Below are 15,641 nucleotides of genomic sequence, written 5' to 3' on the forward strand. Positions count from 1 at the left end.
AAATCTAACAGGTGAAGATTACTATTTATAATTTACAATAGGGTATTATGACTCACCTGTAAGAATTTCTAAATTTTAAAAAAGTTATAATTTTTTTCCTTTCTTATGTCCCCCTCTTGTTATTTGAGTCAATTTTGCAATATAAAATAAGGTTCATAATCAAACAGTAAGGTAAGTGTGTGTGGTGAAATTTTGTTTGCTTGTTTGTAAGTTTGTTCTTTTATTGCATACCCGTAGCCAGGGGGTTCGGGGGGGGGTTCGGACGAACCCTTCCAGACCCCCCCCTGTCCGAACCCCCCTTGAAATAAAAAAAGCACTGTTAAAGTCAACGTTTTGTTCAAATTGTGACTGTTAAAGTTGAGTTCATGAGTCCAACAAACCCCCCTTGGAAATTCCTGGCTACGAGCCTGTATTGGACCCTCTTTTATGTCATGACCATAGTTATATATAGCAAAACAAATAAGAATTATTTTCCAACTGTTATCAATTGCAATGGGTTATTTAATTAAAGAAATGGGAGGGTGATTTTTTTAGTGAAAATTAATATTACAAAATAAAACAAAATCCTCTAAAATTAAAACTCTTTATTTATTTTGTCTTTAGAAATTAGGACAAATGGAGGAAAGATTTATTGTATAGTTATTTTTTTTAAATATAGAACAAAGAAGAGAAAAGGCTGTTCTACGATTCAATCTCTCCCTTATAATTCTCCATTATGATAGTTATAAATATATTGAACATAAATACAATCAGAGACATATAATACAATTTTTATTATATGTCTCTGATACAATGAAATCTTTCCCTTATTCATCCATTATGATAGTACATGTAATAAGTATATTGTACATTCCTCAATAATTAATATTGTTTTCTCACAGAATCGTAACTGAGACACATTTTTTTAAAACTTAATTTTTTGTCAGAAGACGCCAGCTTACATTTGTACAACACAATGAATAGCATACAGGTAAAATAAAAAGCCGTAAAAGTAATTGTTTACATATATGTATGTATACTATACAAATAAGATAATTAAAATCTGAGGAACGTAGCCATCGTGTCTTCGGATATATATGTAGGAACGAAGGGATCGGTGTTTTAGGACATTTACAAGTATATGGTCATCGTCTGCGTCTATATACAAGATTTTTGGATGGGGTACTCAAGAGGGATTATCATGGGGTATTTAAGCAGGATAATAATTTCTTATCACTTTTAAGACCCTTCTTTTTAAGTCTAAGATTTAAACATGTTTAATATGTGTTGAGAGGTCTTTACAATAACTTATCTGGAAAACTTAATTAAAATCTAAAAAGTCAAATCTTACTTTAAGTTTTCTAGCAGCAGTGATATTGTTTGCCTTAAATTAATGGAGAATAAAGGCTTTTTCCCCTGGAGGAGAATCCCAATTTGAAAAAAAAATGGCTTAAAATTATTCCCAAAAAGAAAACTTTTTTCCCAAACACTGCAGTTTCAGTAGTAATTGTGCATAAATTCGAACTGAAAAACACTAATTTATACTTTTTTCATGCCTACAATTACTATATGTGCAGATTTGAGGGTCTATTTATGTATCATCACTGACAAAAAGAGGTCTTATTTTAAAGCAGGGTTTGACTCTTGAAATGGGGTCTGTAAACTGAAGTTTCAGTCAAATTCATAGTTTATTCTAAAATTCCCAATTTGATGAAAATTACGTATATTTTCCCAATAAAAAGGGGTAGAGGTAGTTTTGAAAAAAGCCAACAATATCACTAAGCAGACATTATTTTAGCGTTTCTATTGAAATAAAAAAAAAATAGAAATGAGAGATTCTTTCAGCTTTGACAACTGGCTAATTTAGTAATACACTAAAAGTTTTTTTTACAATATCAAAATTGTTCATTTGTCTTTAAATTCTAATTTTCTGCATTCCAAATGAACAAAGAAAATATCAACATAAATGAGCCAGGCACCCAACAACATAGAGTTTAAAGAGAGGAAGAGTTTTGTCCCTTAAAATAACCTTTTCAAAATATCAATTATTGTCACTTTACACAGATGAGTTGTGTCCCTTACATTACCCCTTCAAAATATCAATTATTGTCACTTTACACAGATGAGTTGTGTCCCCTTACATTACCCCTTCAAAATATCAATTATTGTCACTTTACACAGATTAGTTGTGCCCCCTTACATTATCCCCTCAAAATATCAATTATTGTCACTTTACACCTATGAGTTCAGCCCCCCTTACATTTCCCCCTCAAAATATCAATTATTGTAACTTTACGCAAACGAGTTGTGCCCCCTGACATTACCCCCTCAAAATATAAATTATTGTCACTTTACACAGATGAGTTGTGTCCCTTACATTACCCCTTCAAAATATCAATTATTGTCACTTTACACAGATAAGTTGTGTCCCCTTACATAATACCCCTTCAAAATATCAATTATTGTCATTTTACACAGATGAGTTGTGTCCCCTTACATTACCCCCTCAAAATATCAATTATTGTCACTTTACACAGATGAGTTGTGTCCCTTACATTACCCCTTCAAAATATCAATTATTGTCACTTTACACAGATGAGTTGTGTCCCCTTACATAATACCCCTTCAAAATATCAATTATTGTCACTTTACACAGATGAGTTGTGTCCCCTTACATTACCCCTTCAAAATATCAATTATTGTCACTTTACACAGATGAGTTGTGTCCCCTTACATAATACACCCTTCAAAATATCAATTATTGTCACTTTAAGCAAACGAGTTGTGCCCCCTGACATTACCACCTCAAAATATCAATTATTGTCACTCTTTTTACACAGATGGGTTGTGCCCCCTTACATTACCCCTCAAAATATAAATTATTGACACTTTCCACAGATGAGTTGAGCCCCCTTACATTACCCCCTCAAAATATCAATTATTGACACTTTACACAGATGGGTTGTGCCCCCTTACATTACCCCCTCAAAATATCAATTATTGTCACTTTACGCAGATGAGTTGTGCCCCCTGACATTTCCCCCTCAAAATATCAATTATTGTCACTTTACACAGATGAGTTGTGCCCCCTGACTTTACCCCCTCAAACTATCAATTATTGTCACTTTACACAGATGGGTTGTGCCCCTTACATTACCCCCTTAAAATATCAATTATTGTCACTTTCCACAGATAGGTTGTGCCCCCTTACATTACCCCCTTAAAATATCAATTATTGTCACTTAAAGTCATACATCAGAGGTACATGACAAATTATCCAGGCGACAAAATACCTTTATATCATGTCGCGCACCACTGAACACAACCAAAATACAACATGTTCTCTTAATCTAATACAAATCTTTAAACTTGTAAAAAGAAAAACTGTCACAAAAAGAAGGAGTGTATTTTTGTAGAGCTATTATCGGTGAAAAGTTTCCGATTTTGTGTCGTAAACCTTGAACAATTCACATTGAATACCATACACCCATTATCATAAGTCAAATTTAAAACTCTTGCTGTACAAAAATCATAGCAAATCAAATTAAAAAGAAGGCTTGCAGATTTAAAATATGTAAATTTATAAAAAGTTTTGTATATATTTTCCATTCATTGAAAGATGTTTATGACCCTAGGGGTTAACAATAGATATTATACTATTTTACTATGTACATTGTAGTAACATCACAAATCATATCACAAGTAATACATGTACGATGATGTACCACTGCTGTCTATGTACCTCAATAGTCAGCACTGTCAGGCCCCTACCCCCTAATGGATATTATACTATTTTACTATGTACATTGTAGTAACATCACAAATCATATCACAAGTAATACATGTACGGTGATGTACCACTGCTGTCTATGTACCTCAATAGTCAGCACTGTCAGCCCCCTACCCCCTAATGGATATTATACTATTTTACTATGTACATTGTAGTAACATCACAAATCATATCACAAGTAATACATGTACGGTGATGTACCACTGCTGTCTATGTACCTCAATAGTCAGCACTGTCAGCCCCCTACCCCCTAATGGATATTATACTATTTTACTAACATCACAAATCATATCACAAGTAATACATGTACGGTGATGTACCACTGCTGTCTATGTACCTCAATAGTCAGCACTGTCAGCCCCCTACCCCCTAATGGATATTATACTATTTTACTATGTACATTGTAGTAACATCACAAATCATATCACAAGTAATACATGTACGGTGATGTACCACTGCTGTCTATGTACCTCAATAGTCAGCACTGTCAGCCCCCTACCCCCTAATGGATATTATACTATTTTACTAACATCACAAATCATATCACAAGTAATACATGTACGATGATGTACCACTGCTGTCTATGTACCTCAATAGTCTGCACTGTCAGCCCCCTACCCCCTAATGGATATTATACTATTTTACTATGTACATTGTAGTAACATCACAAATCATATCACAAGTAATACATGTACGGTGATGTACCACTGCTGTCTATGTACCTCAATAGTCAGCACTGTCAGCCCCCTACCCCCTAATGGATATTATACTATTTTACTATGTACATTGTAGTAACATCACAAATCATATCACAAGTAATACATGTACGGTGATGTACCACTGCTGTCTATGTACCTCAATAGTCAGCACTGTCAGCCCCCTACCCCCTAATGGATATTATACTATTTTACTATGTACATTGTAGTAACATCACAAATCATATCACAAGTAATACATGTACGGTGATGTACCACTGCTGTCTATGTACCTCAATAGTCTGCACTGTCAGGCCCCTACCCCCTAATGGATATTATACTATTTTACTATGTACATTGTAGTAACATCACAAATCATATCACAAGTAATACATGTACGATAATGTACCACTGCTGTCTATGTACCTCAATAGTCAGCACTGTCAGCCCCCTACCCCCTAATGGATATTATACTATTTTACTATGTACATTGTAGTAACATCACAAATCATATCACAAGTAATACATGTACGGTGATGTACCACTGCTGTCTATGTACCTCAATAGTCAGCACTGTCAGCCCCCTACCCCCTAATGGATATTATACTATTTTACTATGTACATTGTAGTAACATCACAAATCATATCACAAGTAATACATGTACGGTGATGTACCACTGCTGTCTATGTACCTCAATAGTCAGCACTGTCAGCCCCCTACCCCCTAATGGATATTATACTATTTTACTATGTACATTGTAGTAACATCACAAATCATATCACAAGTAATACATGTACGGTGATGTACCACTGCTGTCTATGTACCTCAATAGTCAGCACTGTCAGCCCCCTACCCCCTAATGGATATTATACTATTTTACTATGTACATTTTACTAACATCACAAATCATATCACAAGTAATACATGTACGATGATGTACCACTGCTGTCTATGTACCTCAATAGTCTGCACTGTCAGGCCCCTACCCCCTAATGGATATTATACTATTTTACTATGTACATTGTAGTAACATCACAAATCATATCACAAGTAATACATGTACGGTGATGTACCACTGCTGTCTATGTACCTCAATAGTCAGCACTGTCAGCCCCCTACCCCCTAATGGATATAATACTATTTTACTAACATCACAAATCATATCACAAGTAATACATGTACGATGATGTACCACTGCTGTCTATGTACCTCAATAGTCAGCACTGTCAGCCCCCTACCCCCTAATGGATATTATACTATTTTACTATGTACATTTAACTAACATCACAAATCATATTACAAGTAATACATGTACGGTGATGTACCACTGCTGTCTATGTACCTCAATAGTCAGCACTGTCAGCCCCCTACCCCCTAATGGATATTATACTATTTTACTATGTACATTTAACTAACATCACAAATCATATTACAAGTAATACATGTACGATGATGTACCACTGCTGTCTATGTACCTCAATAGTCAGCACTGTCAGCCCCCTACCCCCTAATGGATATAATACTATTTTACTATGTACATTGTAGTAACATCACAAATCATATCACAAGTAATACATGTACGGTGATGTACCACTGCTGTCTATGTACCTCAATAGTCAGCACTGTCAGCCCCCTACCCCCTAATGGATATTATACTATTTTACTATGTACATTTAACTAACATCACAAATCATATTACAAGTAATACATGTACGATGATGTACCACTGCTGTCTATGTACCTCAATAGTCAGCACTGTCAGCCCCCTACCCCCTAATGGATATTATACTATTTTACTATGTACATTGTAGTAATATCACAAATCATATCACAAGTAATACATGTACGATGATGTACCACTGCTGTCTATGTACCTCAATAGTCAGCACTGTCAGCCCCCTACCCCCTAATGGATATTATACTATTTTACTATGTACATTGTAGTAACATCACAAATCATATCACAAGTAATACATGTACGGTGATGTACCACTGCTGTCTATGTACCTCAATAGTCTGCACTGTCAGCCCCCTACCCCCTAATGGATATTATACTATTTTACTAACATCACAAATCATATCACAAGTAATACATGTATGGTGATGTACCACTGCTGTCTATGTACCTCAATAGTCTGCACTGTCAGGCCCCTACCCCCTAATGGATATTATACTATTTTACTAACATCACAAATCATATCACAAGTAATACATGTACGGTGATGTACCACTGCTGTCTATGTACCACAATAGTCAGCAGTGTCAGCCCCCTACCCCCTAATGGATATTATACTATTTTACTAACATCACAAATCATATCACAAGTAATACATGTACGGTGATGTACCACTGCTGTCTATGTACCTCAATAGTCAGCACTGTCAGCCCCCTACCCCCTAATGGATATTATACTATTTTACTAACATCACAAATCATATCACAAGTAATACATGTACGGTGATGTACCACTGCTGTCTATGTACCTCAATAGTCAGCACTGTCAGCCCCCTACCCCCTAATGGATATTATACTATTTTACTATGTACATTGTAGTAACATCACAAATCATATCACAAGTAATACATGTACGGTGATGTACCACTGCTGTCTATGTACCTCAATAGTCAGCACTGTCAGCCCCCTACCCCCTAATGGATATTATACTATTTTACTATGTACATTGTAGTAACATCACAAATCATATCACAAGTAATACATGTACGGTGATGTACCACTGCTGTCTATGTACCTCAATAGTCTGCACTGTCAGGCCCCTACCCCCTAATGGATATTATACTATTTTACTATGTACATTGTAGTAACATCACAAATCATATCACAAGTAATACATGTACGGTGATGTACCACTGCTGTCTATGTACCTCAATAGTCTGCACTGTCAGGCCCCTACCCCCTAATGGATATAATACTATTTTACTATGTACATTGTAGTAACATCACAAATCATATCACAAGTAATACATGTACGGTGATGTACCACTGCTGTCTATGTACCTCAATAGTCAGCACTGTCAGCCCCCTAACCCCTAATGGATATTATACTATTTTACTATGTACATTGTAGTAACATCACAAATCATATCACAAGTAATACATGTACGGTGATGTACCACTGCTGTCTATGTACCTCAATAGTCAGCACTGTCAGCCCCTACCCCCTAATGGATATTATACTATTTTACTATGTACATTGTAGTAACATCACAAATCATATCACAAGTAATACATGTACGGTGATGTACCACTGCTGTCTATGTACCTCAATAGTCAGCACTGTCAGCCCCCTACCCCCTAATGGATATTATACTATTTTACTAACATCACAAATCATATCACAAGTAATACATGTACGATGATGTACCACTGCTGTCTATGTACCTCAATAGTCAGCACTGTCAGCCCCCTACCCCCTAATGGATATTATACTATTTTACTAACATCACAAATCATATCACAAGTAATACATGTACGGTGATGTACCACTGCTGTCTATGTACCTCAATAGTCTGCACTGTCAGGCCCCTACCCCCTAATGGATATTATACTATTTTACTAACATCACAAATCATATCACAAGTAATACATGTACGGTGATGTACCACTGCTGTCTATGTACCTCAATAGTCAGCACTGTCAGCCCCCTACCCCCTAATGGATATTATACTATTTTACTAACATCACAAATCATATCACAAGTAATACATGTACGGTGATGTACCACTGCTGTCTATGTACCTCAATAGTCTGCACTGTCAGGCCCCTACCCCCTAATGGATATTATACTATTTTACTAACATCACAAATCATATCACAAGTAATACATGTACGGTGATGTACCACTGCTGTCTATGTACCTCAATAGTCTGCACTGTCAGGCCCCTACCCCCTAATGGATATTATACTATTTTACTATGTACATTGTAGTAACATCACAAATCATATCACAAGTAATACATGTACGGTGATGTACCACTGCTGTCTATGTACCTCAATAGTCAGCACTGTCAGGCCCCTACCCCCTAATGGATATTATACTATTTTACTATGTACATTGAAGTAACATCACAAATCATATCACAAGTAATACATGTACGGTGATGTACCACTGCTGTCTATGTACCACAATAGTCAGCACTGTCAGCCCCCTACCCCCTAATGGATATTATACTATTTTACTATGTACATTGTAGTAACATCACAAATCATATCACAAGTAATACATGTACGATGATGTACCACTGCTGTCTATGTACCTCAATAGTCTGCACTGTCAGGCCCCTACCCCCTAATGGATATTATACTATTTTACTATGTACATTGTAGTAACATCACAAATCATATCACAAGTAATACATGTACGATGATGTACCACTGCTGTCTATGTACCTCAATAGTCTGCACTGTCAGGCCCCTACCCCCTAATGGATATTATACTATTTTACTATGTACATTGTAGTAACATCACAAATCATATCACAAGTAATACATGTACGATGATGTACCACTGCTGTCTATGTACCTCAATAGTCAGCACTGTCAGCCCCCTACCCCCTAATGGATATTATACTATTTTACTAACATCACAAATCATATCACAAGTAATACATGTACGGTGATGTACCACTGCTGTCTATGTACCTCAATAGTCTGCACTGTCAGGCCCCTACCCCCTAATGGATATTATACTATTTTACTAACATCACAAATCATATCACAAGTAATACATGTACGGTGATGTACCACTGCTGTCTATGTACCTCAATAGTCAGCACTGTCAGCCCCCTACCCCCTAATAGATATTATACTATTTTACTATGTACATTGTAGTAACATCACAAATCATATCACAAGTAATACATGTACGGTGATGTACCACTGCTGTCTATGTACCTCAATAGTCAGCACTGTCAGCCCCCTACCCCCTAATGGATATTATACTATTTTACTAACATCACAAATCATATGACAAGTAATACATGTACGGTGATGTACCACTGCTGTCTATGTACCTCAATAGTCAGCACTGTCAGCCCCCTACCCCCTAATGGATATTATACTATTTTACTAACATCACAAATCATATCACAAGTAATACATGTACGGTGATGTACCACTGCTGTCTATGTACCTCAATAGTCAGCACTGTCAGCCCCCTACCCCCTAATGGATATTATACTATTTTACTAACATCACAAATCATATCACAAGTAATACATGTACGATGATGTACCACTGCTGTCTATGTACCTCAATAGTCTGCACTGTCAGCCCCCTACCCCCTAATGGATATTATACTATTTTACTAACATCACAAATCATATCACAAGTAATACATGTACGATGATGTACCACTGCTGTCTATGTACCTCAATAGTCTGCACCCTTAGCCACTAATCTGAGGCAGAAGACTTATATATTGATATATAAATATTTATTTTGACTAGTAAATTTTTCAAAATTTAACTTGTTTAATAAAGACATATAACATGTATAAAGCGACAAATTTTTATATTTACTTTCATCCAAGAAGTTGAAAAGTTTTTGGTGCAGACTGTCACAATATCAGGGTATAACATCCAGTGTGTGGGGGATGGGGCAAATGAATTGATCATGTTGATCATCCAAGATATAAGTGGGTTCCATCTATATGTTCCCAATTTAAATACATTGATCATCCAAAATATAGTGGGATTCCAACCCCTGGAACCCTCCCCCTGGATCCATCACTTGAGTAGGTGACCATCTCAATAACTGTGGATTTATTTTTATTTGTTGGATACCAATTTTCGTGGGTTTCGTGGATACAGATGAACCACAAATTAAAATGTTGAACGAATAACATATTTTCAATAGGCTTTGTATGTAGAGATTGGCAAAACCATGAAATCAAATATCTAGGAAAAGGTAAGTTTTTAGCAATCCACGAAAATTGATACCCACAAAAATAAATGAATCCACAGTAATAAGAAACTCCCAGGCTTTTTTTTTTCTATGGTCGGGTTGTTGTCTCTTTGGCACATTCCCCATTTCCATTCTCAATTTTATTGTATATCATTCACTTATCTGTATATATATATGGGGATTTTCATGAAATTGCAATATTTAATTGTCTATTTAAGTATGTTCTTCAAAACTGTACTAGCCATAATAAATGCAGGCAATAATTTCTGAATATACTGTCTGAAGTTCTGAGATTTTTTGGGAAAACTTCATCTTAATAACCTGAAACCCAATACAAATTTAACCAAAAAGGCAACAGATAAACTTAAAAAAGAGATGATTTGTTTATAAGAATACATTGTAAAATTAAAATACTGATGCAGTTGGTTTTTTTCTTTAGACACTCAGTATATATATTCATTGTAAATTCAGAAACAGGTGTTGTTTTTCTTTAGACACTCAGTATATATATTCATTGTAAATTCAGAAACAGGTGTTTTTTTTCTTTAGACACTCAGTATATATATTCATTGTAAATTCAGAAACAGGTGTTTTTTTTCTTTAGACACTCAGTATATATATTCATTGTAAATTCAGAAATAGGTGTTGTTTTTTTTTAGACACTCAGTATATATATTCATTGTAAATTCAGAAACAGGTGTTGGTTTTCTTTAGACACTCAGTATATATATTCATTGTAAATTCAGAAACAGGTGTTGGTTTTCTTTAGACACTCAGTATATATATTCATTGTAAATTCAGAAATAGGTGTTGTTTTTCTTTAGACACTCAGTATATATATTCATTGTAAATTCAGAAATAGGTGTTTTTTTTCTTTAGACACTCAGTATATATATTCATTGTAAATTCAGAAATAGGTGTTGTTTTTCTTTAGACACTCAGTATATATATTCATTGTAAATTCAGAAATAGGTGTTGTTTTTCTTTAAACACTCAGTATATATATTCATTGTAAATTCAGAAATAGGTGTTGTTTTTCTTTAAACACTCAGTATATATATTCATTGTAAATTCAGAAACAGGTGTTGGTTTTCTTTAGACACTCAGTATATATATTCATTGTAAATTCAGAAACAGGTGTTGGTTTTCTTTAGACACTCAGTATATATATTCATTGTAAATTCAGAAACAGGTTTTGGTTTTCTTTAGACACTTAGTATATATATTCATTGTAAATTCTGAAACAGGTTTTGGTTTTCTTTAGACACTCAGTATATATATTCATTGTAAATTCAGAAACAGGTGTTGGTTTTCTTTAGACACTCAGTATATATATTCATTGTAAATTCAGAAACAGGTTTTGGTTTTCTTTAGACACTCAGTATATATATTCATTGTAAATTCAGAAACAGGTTTTGGTTTTCTTTAGACACTCAGTATATATATTCATTGTAAATTCAGAAACAGGTTTTGGTTTTCTTTAGACACTCAGTATATATATTCATTGTAAATTCAGAAACAGGTTTTGGTTTTCTTTAGACACTCAGTATATATATTCATTGTAAATTCAGAAACAGGTTTTGGTTTTCTTTAGACACTCAGTATATATATTCATTGTAAATTCAGAAACAGGTTTTGGTTTTCTTTAGACACTCAGTATATATATTCATTGTAAATTCAGAAAAAGGTGTTGTTTTTCTTTAGACACTCAGTATATATATTCATTGTAAATTCAGAAAAAGGTGTTGTTTTTCTTTAGACACTCAGTATATATATTCATTGTAAATTCAGAAACAGGTGTTGTTTTTCTTTAAACACTCAGTATATATATTCATTGTAAATTCAGAAATAGGTGTTGGTTTTCTTTAGACACTCAGTATATATATTCATTGTAAATTCAGAAACAGGTGTTGGTTTTCTTTAGACACTCAGTATATATATTCATTGTAAATTCAGAAACAGGTGTTGTTTTTCTTTAAACACTCAGTATATATATTCATTGTAAATTCAGAAATAGGTGTTGTTTTTCTTTAAACACTCAGTATATATATTCATTGTAAATTCAGAAACAGGTGTTGTTTTTCTTTAAACACTCAGTATATATATTCATTGTAAATTCAGAAATAGGTGTTGGTTTTCTTTAGACACTCAGTATATATATTCATTGTAAATTCAGAAACAGGTGTTGGTTTTCTTTAGACACTCAGTATATATATTCATTGTAAATTCAGAAAAAGGTGTTGTTTTTCTTTAGACACTCAGTATATATATTCATTGTAAATTCAGAAACAGGTGTTGTTTTTCTTTAGACACTCAGTATATATATTCATTGTAAATTCAGAAATAGGTGTTGGTTTTCTTTAGACACTCAGTATATATATTCATTGTAAATTCAGAAACAGGTGTTGGTTTTCTTTAGACACTCAGTATATATATTCATTGTAAATTCAGAAAAAGGTGTTGTTTTTCTTTAGACACTCAGTATATATATTCATTGTAAATTCAGAAATAGGTGTTGGTTTTCTTTACACTCAGTATATATCTTCATTGTAAATTCAGAAACAGGTGTTGTTTTTCTTTAGACACTCAGTATATATATTCATTGTAAATTCAGAAAAAGGTGTTGTTTTTCTTTAGACACTCAGTATATATATTCATTGTAAATTCAGAAACAGGTGTTGGTTTTCTTTAGACACTCAGTATATATATTCATTGTAAATTCAGAAAAAGGTGTTGTTTTTCTTTAGACACTCAGTATATATATTCATTGTAAATTCAGAAACAGGTGTTGTTTTTCTTTAAACACTCAGTATATATATTCATTGTAAATTCAGAAATAGGTGTTGTTTTTCTTTAAACACTCAGTATATATATTCATTGTAAATTCAGAAACAGGTGTTGTTTTTCTTTAAACACTCAGTATATATATTCATTGTAAATTCAGAAACAGGTGTTGGTTTTCTTTAGACACTCAGTATATATATTCATTGTAAATTCAGAAACAGGTGTTGGTTTTCTTTAGACACTCAGTATATATATTCATTGTAAATTCAGAAAAAGGTGTTGTTTTTCTTTAGACACTCAGTATATATATTCATTGTAAATTCAGAAACAGGTGTTGGTTTTCTTTAGACACTCAGTATATATATTCATTGTAAATTCAGAAAAAGGTGTTGTTTTTCTTTAGACACTCAGTATATATATTCATTGTAAATTCAGAAACAGGTGTTGGTTTTCTTTAGACACTCAGTATATATATAATATTCATTGTAAATTCAGAAATAGGTGTTGTTTTTCTTTAGACACTCAGTATATATATTCATTGTAAATTCAGAAACAGGTGTTGGTTTTCTTTAGACACTCAGTATATATATTCATTGTAAATTCAGAAACAGGTGTTGTTTTTCTTTAGACACTCAGTATATATATTCATTGTAAATTCAGAAACAGGTGTTGTTTTTCTTTAAACACTCAGTATATATATTCATTGTAAATTCAGAAATACTGGTGTTGTTTTTCTTTAGACACTTAGTATAATCAAGGTAAAAGACATAGAAATAATTCATCATTCAATAATTAATCACTATACACAGAATAATTACAATAATGAGATAACTGTATCCCTGTCTCCTGTATAGACTACAAGTCACCAGTCTACAACAATAATGAGATAACTGTATCCCTGTCTCCTGTATAGACTACAAGTCACCAGTCTACAACAATAATAAGATAACTGTACCCCTGTCTCCTGTATAGACTACAAGTCACCAGTCTACAACAATAATGAGATAACTGTATCCCTGTCTCCTGTATAGACTACAAGTCACCAGTCTACAACAATAATGAGATAACTGTATCCCTGTCTCCTGTATAGACTACAAGTCACCAGTCTACAACAATAATGAGATAACTGTATCCCTGTCTCCTGTATAGACTACAAGTCACCAGTCTACAACAATAATGAGATAACTGTATCCCTGTCTCCTGTATAGACTACAAGTCACCAGTCTACAACAATAATGAGATAACTCTACCCCTGTCTCCTGTATAGACTACAAGTCACCAGTCTACAACAAATTCCTAAGTCATGATCAGTTTCAAAACATTTAATAATATGCCAATCAGAGAGAACACTTGAGGGGCTGGTGCAAGCTAGGGTACCTGATAATAAATCTACACCGGACTGGGAGAGATGTCGCTAATACAATAAACAAAAGGTAGCGAATTTACGCGGAAGTTGGAGGGAATACTCCCAAATTTCTCCGAGAACCTAGGGAGGGATGTCGGAGTTTCCTGGTGTCACACCTAGAAAAAACTTGGTGTTTGGAAAGCCTTTCTCGAAATGTGTACTGTAGTACCTGTTTTATATAGATTCTACTTCTCAGCTACAGTGGAATGTGCTAGGTTACCATTGTAATTCTGAATAATAGGTACCAGGCCAGGGGTTAAGAAATTTTGTTATAGCTCACTAGCCCAGGGCTAATTGGTTGCAAGATTTTACTAGCCCTGTTGGAAGAACTACTAGATCAACAAAACTGACCTGCTAGCCCTAGTATGCCTTACAAATTCAGAGTTTACTGCAATAACAATGAATTCTATAAACTTAACAATTTTTATCCATTCATGGCATTGTACAGTAGATTTTTGCAAATTGGATATTCAAAGTTTACATTAGCAAAAAATATTCCATTAGCATATATATATTCAATTAATCGATAATTGAATATTCACTGAAAATTCTGATATTATGAGTTGACCAAATCCGGGGATGATACAAGTCTTGATCACTGCTATACGTGGGTATGTAAAAGGATCGGAGGGGGTTTTATCAGATACAATAGCATCATCACGTTTGTGTAAAAGAATTATCAGCACATGTTTCAAATTTATATCTGATAAAAGTCAGGTTTCTGCTGTCAAAAGGGATTCACATTTATATTGAAATAAATTAATCAGAAGAAGGTAAAATCAGGTTGCATAAGCAATGTACAATACCACCCCCTGTACTGACATATCGATATTGAAAGTACAAGATCCACCCAGAGTCATTTGTTCTATTTTAAAACTTGTACAAAATCAGTTCAAATTCTGGGAATCCCGGATGACGTAGTTGAATCTGATTGGATAAGATAGAAAAGTGGATTTTCCCCTTTCAATTTTAGAAACGCCAACAATTTTTTGTTACTAGTCCGTCGGGCATTTTTGGTTACAAGTCTTGGTTGCCCGAGGTCTAAATGTTGTAGTCCCGGGCGTC

At 34.1% G+C, this 15,641-nt stretch overlaps 1 protein-coding gene across 1 annotated transcript in view; it reads right to left on the bottom strand.

Moving 5' to 3' along the window:
• Window positions 1-15,641, bottom strand: part of LOC143052958 (mothers against decapentaplegic homolog 6-like) — a 37,074-nt gene that overhangs the window by 12,659 nt on the left and 8,774 nt on the right. The window lies entirely within an intron of this gene.

This window comes from Mytilus galloprovincialis, chromosome 11 (assembly GCF_965363235.1).
Source record: "Mytilus galloprovincialis chromosome 11, xbMytGall1.hap1.1, whole genome shotgun sequence".
Lineage (NCBI taxonomy): Eukaryota > Metazoa > Mollusca > Bivalvia > Mytilida > Mytilidae > Mytilus > Mytilus galloprovincialis.